The sequence below is a fragment of the Camelus ferus genome, chromosome 13 (genome assembly GCF_009834535.1).
Source record: "Camelus ferus isolate YT-003-E chromosome 13, BCGSAC_Cfer_1.0, whole genome shotgun sequence".
NCBI classification, from domain to species: Eukaryota; Metazoa; Chordata; class Mammalia; order Artiodactyla; family Camelidae; genus Camelus; species Camelus ferus.
The window spans coordinates 12,488,035-12,495,490 of record NC_045708.1 but is presented as its reverse complement, the minus strand read 5'-3'; the positions used below and the strand labels follow the sequence as shown (position 1 = coordinate 12,495,490).

At 53.7% G+C, this 7,456-nt stretch overlaps 1 non-coding gene across 1 annotated transcript; it reads left to right on the top strand.

Annotated features, from left to right (window-relative positions):
* Positions 1 to 7,174: 7,174 nt before the first annotated feature.
* TRNAV-AAC lies at positions 7,175 to 7,246 on the top strand. Its single transcript has one exon. It is a non-coding gene; the product is annotated as a tRNA-Val (tRNA).
* Positions 7,247 to 7,456: the final 210 nt, after the last annotated feature.

Below are 7,456 nucleotides of genomic sequence, written 5' to 3'. Positions count from 1 at the left end.
AAGTAGCCCTTAGAGAGCTCTGAGGGTTGGCCTAACTCGTTAATTCACCCACAAGGATTGATTGCGTGCCCACCATGTGCTAAGCACTGGGTACCACACTGAAGAGAAGACAGATGGAGCCCCTGATGTCATGGAGCCCTCAGTCCAGGGTGGAAGACAGGCCTTGCTTGGATTAGGTCATGGGGAAGGAAGGCCTTGGAGAAGTTGCAAGACAGGGCCATTTCACTGAGTCTGGACGTGAGACCCCCTCCCCCTAAGGATAAGTGGCAGTGAGCCAGTGACCCTGGAGCTGGGGGCAGGAAGGTGGATTAGCATGTGCAAAGGCCCTGAGGCAAGAGAAAGCCTGACTTAATGAAGGGAGTTTCGGGTGGAGACCAGCAAGTGGGAGAGTGACTTAGGATGAGCACGGGGACATGGATGCTGACCCCATCAGCAAGGCCTCGAAAGCCACGTTATGGGGCCAGGGAGCCACTAGACTTTGTTTCATAACAGCCCTCTGACTGCTCTGTGGAGGAGGCATTGGAGGGAGGGCGAGAGGGGGAGTGGGGAGATCAGCTGGGGGTGGTCTTGGCAGTGTCTGAGCAACTGAGTTGGGGGCTTGGACGAGGCAGTAGCGATGGAGCAGATGACTCCAGCTGGCTTTTGGAGCTAGAGATGGCGGGGCCAGCTGAGGGGCTGGGCGGGGCCAGCTGAGGGGTTGGGCAGGGCATGCAAAGAGTGTGGGGGCATTGAGCACAACTCCCAGGTTTCTGGGTGGTGGGAGAAGTCATCCTTGAGATGAGGAGCCTGAAGGGTCGGGGGAAGATCAAGAGCTCCATAGTGGACAAGCCAGCTTGGGGCACCTCTAAGACGTTTCCAGGTGGGAATGGGAAGCGGGCTGAAGACTCGAGCATGTGGCTCAGAAGAGAGGTATGAGGCAGAGATGAAATTGTGGAGCCATCAGTCAGCAGGTGGCATTTAAAGCCACAAGTATGGATGAAGTCACCTAAAGAAAGGGTAGTGTGGGCAGAGAAGATGTTCCAGACCCAGTCCTGAAGGCTCTTCCTTGGGAGTTGGGGGAAGAAGGAGTGACAAAGGAGACACAGGCAACCAGAAGACTTTAATGTCACAGAAATGCAGGAAAGAATGTCTCTAGGAGAGGAAGAGTCAACTGAGTTGGAGATCCATGGGTACGGAAGGGTGCCTATTGGGTTTGGCAACACGAGGGCTATTCGGGCTTTGGCAAGAGCTGCCGGCATGGTGGGGATGGAAGACGGAAAAGCTGATGAGAGGAGAGGTAGAGATGAGGGGTATGAGGGTCTAGAAAGGTGTTTTGCTGAATCAGAGAGAGTGAGCGTTTCTGAATGCTAATGGGAAGGATCCAGGGAGGAAAGAGACTGGAGATGATGGAAAGAAGTGGGATGCGGCACAGAGCGGGGATTCCTGGGGGATGCGGGGTCCAGGCAGAGAGACTGGCCTGCAGTGGGTGTTTGTGTGTGGCAGGGGGTGCCTCCTCCTCTGAACATGGGGATTGGAGGAGGGGGCAGATGCAGGAGGCAGGAGGAAGATGTGGTGGTGAGAAGATGCGGGAGTTTGAATCTGAATGACTTCTACATTCTCTGAGTTGTAAGAAGCAAGGCCACCAGCTGAAAGCAAGTAGGGAGGGAGGAGTGAAAACACAAAACGGTCTTTAGGGAGATGTACGAACAAAAGCAGAGCTGTTCCGATGGTGGAAGGTGGACGCTTCCTTCTGGGCATCATCTTCCTTCCCTGGGGTGACCCTGCAGCCTCTCTGTGAAGTCTGGGGCTCCTCTGGACCCAGTGTGAAGCCCACTGGTGTAGGAGTCAGGTCCTAGTCCCCTATTTGCCATCTGCTAGGGCAAAGCTCTGAGCCTCAAATCCTTTGTCTGTAAAATGGGGCCAATATTACCAAAGTGGAGACAGAAGACAGGACCAGATGACCTATATGTATGTGTGTGTGTGTGTGTGTGTGTGAACCCCTGTGTGGGCTGTGTGGGGGATGGGCACCAGCATGGACCTCAGACACACAGAGCTGCCTTTGAGCCCCCGTTCTCCCACCTACTCATTTGGTGACCTTGGACAAGTCACCTCACTCCTCCAGTCCTCAGTGTCCTCGTCTTTAAAATGGCAAGAATCACACTGCAATCTCAGCTGGTTCTTGTGAAAACTAGATGCATGTTTGGAAAACAAAAGTTGCGTTTACACCCCTGAAGCCAGCTGTAGCCATGTCTGGGGTGAACCTTGTGTCTGGGGCAGAAGAAATCTCTGCACTGAAGCCTTCCCTCTATGGAGCCTGCAGGTCAAGAACCAAACCCGAGAATTCCATGTCCAAGGAGAAACCACAGATTCAGGGATTCCCCCTGGGCTCTGGGCAGCTAGGGGTAAAGACAAGGCTGTATAGCAGAGCGCTGAGTGAGCTTTGGGATATCTGAAGGCAAGCTGGAGGAATTCTGGGAAGGGCTAGAAACAGACTTGAGCAGGTGGCTCCTGGGGCCTGGAGGACCAGTGAGCCAGAGAGAGGAGGAGGGGGAGAGAGGCTGAGAAGCAGGTGGGCGGCTGAGATGGAGGCCGGGAAGGGGCGGAGGGCGTGGCGACGGGAGGAGTGGTGAGAGCTTGTCAGAGATACACAAGCGTCTTGTCCCAGTGGAACCTGGGCGGAACCAAGGCGAAGGGCTGGCCATGTCCCACATTTGGGCTGACAAAAGGCAGGGAGGAGGGAAGGACCCATGAGAGGAAACGAGTGAAATCAAGACGCACTGGACTCCGAGCGAGAGGAGTCACCTGTCTGTGCCTGGAGCCACCTTATTTAAATCAAGAAGGGCAGGCGAATCCATCAAGCTGGAAGACTTGGCCACATCACTCACTCCTCCCCAGACATTTATTGAACACCTAGTGCATACCCCGCACTCTGCCAGGTGCACTAGGGATGCAACGTGAGCAAAACGGAGGAGGCAGGTGTCCTGGCAGGTGACCCGGGTTACACAGGTGAGGCTTACGCAGTGCTTGGCACGTTGAAAGCACCGCAAGTCTGTCTTTTTGAGAGGGTGGGGTCCATTCTGTGAGGAGTGCTGGCCTTGGGTGTTAATTCCACTGGACAAATGTGATGACAGAACAGGCCCTTGGGGGGTCAGGGGCTCCCTGCTAATTGCATCCGTGTCTCTCCAGCCGGGGGTATTGGCTGTGATGCAATTAATGCTGAGAGCTGGCTTGGAGCTGTCATTTTTCCAGCTGGCCAGCCTCGTCCCACTTATGAAGACAGTGTGACTGGATTTTACACCTTTCTTTTCCAATAAAAACACCTGGAAAGTGTATGGCACTTTTCTTCTCACCATACACATGACTTGACAGATTTTAAGATCAAATTCACTCTCACCAGCTACTCCCCCGAGAGCGGGGGATGGAGCGTTCCAGGAAAATACAGCAGGACGCAGGGAAGGCAGCCTCGTGTTTGGGGTTACTGGTTGGGGCTGTTCCTTGAATTTCCCCTAGGGGTAGTCCAGCCTCTTTGCTGGTCCCCCAAAGGGAGAAACCCTTGGGTTCAAACCCCAGCTCTGTTTCTTACCAGCATATGTTCTTGGGCCAAGACACTTCACCTCGCTGAGCCATAAGGACCTTGACTGTTATCTCAGCTCAATATGGTGCTTTACGTGGACGGTGTGAGGATGGAATGGGTGGTGCTGGGGACACTCAGTATGCTGCCCAGCATGAATCCGTCCTGCTAGGAGTGACCTGAACTGCATGTCCCCAAACATCAGTGCAGTCCCCGAACATTCCCAGCTTCTTCTGTACACATGTAGGACCGCACGTCTGGTCCCCCTGGGGTTAGGGGCGCTGTGGATTGCTTCTAGCCAGTGAGTTGGGAAGTCACCTGGTGTTATGATTGCCCCTTTGAGACCCTCCAGGGGCTTTTCCCCCCTTTCCATGAAGAGTGGCTGCTCGGGCAGGCTGCGTTCTGGAGGAGGAGGAGGACGCAGACCAGACCCCCAGAGCACAGACAAGTTAAATAAGTAGGAGGTAAGTGTTGCGGCTTGCATCCACTGATACTTTGGAATTATTTGGTAATGCTGCAAACGTCACTTTTCCTGACTGAGGCAGAGAATTACATCCTGTCCCTGGACCTCAGTTTCCTCATCTGGAAAACAAGAGGTTGGACTAGATGATCGATCTCCTCCCGGTTCCTTTCACCCCAAAGAGAAATCAAGGGGGTGGTGTTGCCCACATCCACCCAGGGGCCCCTGCCTCATTCCCCTCCCTGCTCCCTGCTCCCTGCAAACCAGTAGGTTCTGTCCTGCCTCCAGTTGGGCAGAGCTCAGAGGAGGGAGCGAGCTGGTGATGGGGGAATTATCCCACAGGCACTTCAACCTCAGCAAACCCAGAACAGAATTCCTCCTACCATTGGCTCCTGTTTCTGGCTTCCTTGGCTCAGTGGGGACTCCAGGACCCATGCTGGATGTCATCCTGGGCTCCCTCCATTTCCCTCACCCCCAAATCCTTTGCTTTCTACCCCTCAATATCAGATCCATCGCCTCCTCTCATTCCTCTCCCATCTCACCTCCTGCAACAGCCGCCTTCTCACTCTTCTCTTTGCCAATCATGCCAAGCCCCTCCCTCCCATCCTCTCATACCACTGCTGCTAGGAAATCTTCCTACAAGGCAGCTGGGACACATCACTCTCTTCTGTGCTCGAAATACACCAAGCAACTGGTATTTCCCTCAAACACTCTCCATCAGGGCCCTTGACCATGCGATTCCCTTTTCGCAGAATCCCCTCTATCCCACAGCTGCCTGAAAACCCTTATTCCTCCTTCAAAACTCATCTCAAGTGCCACCTCCTATGGAAAGCCTTCCCTGCTACCCCCAGGTTCCCCGAGGGCTGGGTTCATGCCTCTGTTGCAACATTTAAAACTCAGGACCCAACTGATGGTTACTTCCAGCCTGTGAGCCATGGGGTGGAGGGACTGTGTCATTCTATTTTTCCTAGGGATTCCTAGCTCAGGGTCTGGCACACAGTCAGTGCTCAGCAAAATGTTCCTCTCGCTCACCCACCCGCTCACTCAACCATTCTTGCACCCGGTGCAAGCAGCCTAGATGCCGGGAGTGCAGCAGCGAGCATGATGCTTCTACAAGAGGGAGGATTCCAAAATAAGCAAGTAATAAAGCAAATACAGATGATTTTAGATAGAAGCAGGGGCTGAGAAGGCCATTAAACCTGGGGATGCAGGAGGGGAGCTGCTTTAATAGATTGTCAGGAAAGATCTCTTGAAAGAAGTAGCATTTGAACTGGGACCTGAACGATGAAAATGGTCCTCCAGGTGGGCACCTGAAGGGAAAAGTGTTCCGGCCAGTGGGAACAGCATGTGCAAGGGCCCAGAGGAGAGACGGCCTCCGTGCTTACTGAACTGATGGATGGATGGGTGAATGATGCCTGCGTTCTCTTCTTCCTTTTGGGGTCTGGGTGCAATTTGCTTAGATGGCCAGAGCCAATCGTCCCCACTTTCCAAGACGATAGCCTTTTTTTACAGAAGGTGCTAGAACTTGCCACCGGGTGTTTATGGTCAGAAGTCAGGAGCTGACACTTGTTCCTGGAAGCCCCTCACGGACAGTGCAAGGGGGTGTTGGTGACATAGGCTACTGGTCCCCCAAGGAGACACACTTTGTCTAGCCCGTCTGCATCTGCCTGAGACAAGGCTCTTTGGATGCTGCAGGACTGGCTTTATAACAAGCATCTTTGTTTCTAATCCCTTGAGAATTTCCTACTCAGACCCACCGCGGTTGGAGGGGATGCACTTGGCCAGACCAGGCGCTGGTGAGGCCCTGGCTTCTTCCCTTCTCCCCCTCTCCCCTATCACTGTCTTCCATTTTTGCAGCTCTCCCGAGGAACTGGCACCATTAATTTGATATTTCAGCTTTCTTGGCTGATCCCCTTCACATCCATACACATATATGTTTCTCATCTCAGTGAAATGGCTCTAACGAGGACGTGCCAATTAGCGAGTCAGAGGGCAGGTGTGGAACTCGCAGCAATCAGCCTGCGGCGCGGCAGCCGCTGCTCGCGCCATCTGCGCCGGGGGAGGCGGCAGCGCTGTGCATGATGGCCGAGGCTGGGACCGGATTTCCACCCCCCAGGCCTCCTCCCCTGCTCTCAAGCCAGCAGTTAACCTGGGACTGGTGCCTTTCCCTAGGGAAAGGAGAGACACACCTGGCACTGCTGCGGTTGGGCTGGTTTCTATAGCAAGAGTTCATAACTGCCCGGGAGGAGGAGTGAATGCTGGAATCTCGCAGCCAAGGTGCTGCGTGCTAGGTGATGGCAAAGGATGCTGGAATCTCACCGCCAAGGTACCACGTGATGTTCTGGGAGTCAAGCGACAGGTCTGGTTTCCAAGCCATCTCCAGCTCTGTGGCGTGGCTTTGCGCATGGAATTTACTTGCTTTGAGCCTCAGTTTCCTTATCTGTAAGAAGAATGGCAGGGCTAAACGCCCTCCTGACAAGTTGCCATCATGAGGGTGAATTGCATTACCACATGTCAAGTTCCTGGTGTGCAGAAGATGCTCGGTGAACGTGAGTTTGGGCTCGGGGCTCTCTGAGACTTTATCACATTTCATTCTCAAAGCCCCAGCCCCCAGTGCCAGAGTGGAGAGGGGAAGACGGAGGCTCAGAAATGTGAGTGACCAGGAAGGAGCAAGACCCACTGGACCCAGACTGTCTGACTTCCCAGGGTGGGAATCCATGCCAGGAGGAGCTGCGGGAAGTGAGCAGAGGCTCCACAGAGCGATGAAGGGAGACTGACCCAGAGCACTGCGCCTCCCAGGTGGAACCATCCCTGCATGCTGGGAGGACCAGCCCTGCCTGAGTCCCCCTGGTGCCTGAAGGGCCCCCACTGACCCTCTGCTGCCAGCAGGGCTGGGGCTGAGGTCCTTCTGGAAAGATGATGAGTTGGGGATGGGACATCCCCTCTGTTCCAAGCCCAGTGGGTATCAGAGCTGCCTAAACTGAGTCCTGGTAAATATTCACAGAATGAATCTTGGGCACAGGCTTCCTGCATGGGGACACTTGTCGGGGCTTCCTTGCAAAGCTCTGGGAGATGTAGCTTGTCTCCAAGGTGGGGCTTTTCTAGTGGTGTGCTGGTAAAATGTTTAACAACCAGATTTTTGGGAGAAAAAAAAGACAAAGATGGAGGGTATAGCTCAGTGGTAGAGTGCCTGCTTAACATGCACGAGGTCCTGGGTTCAATCCCCAGTGCCTCCATTAAATAAATAAATAAACCTAATTATCTCCCCTGCAAAAGATTAAGGACAAAATAAAAGACAAATTCCTATATGTAGCATTTGCTGATTTCCACTGTAAACACCCAGGAAAGCTGTTGTTAAGCTGCTTCAGAACTGGAACTGGGGAGAGATGTACAACCACTGGCTCTCAGGAGCAGGTGCGAATCATCTCCAGCACAGCTCTGGGCTT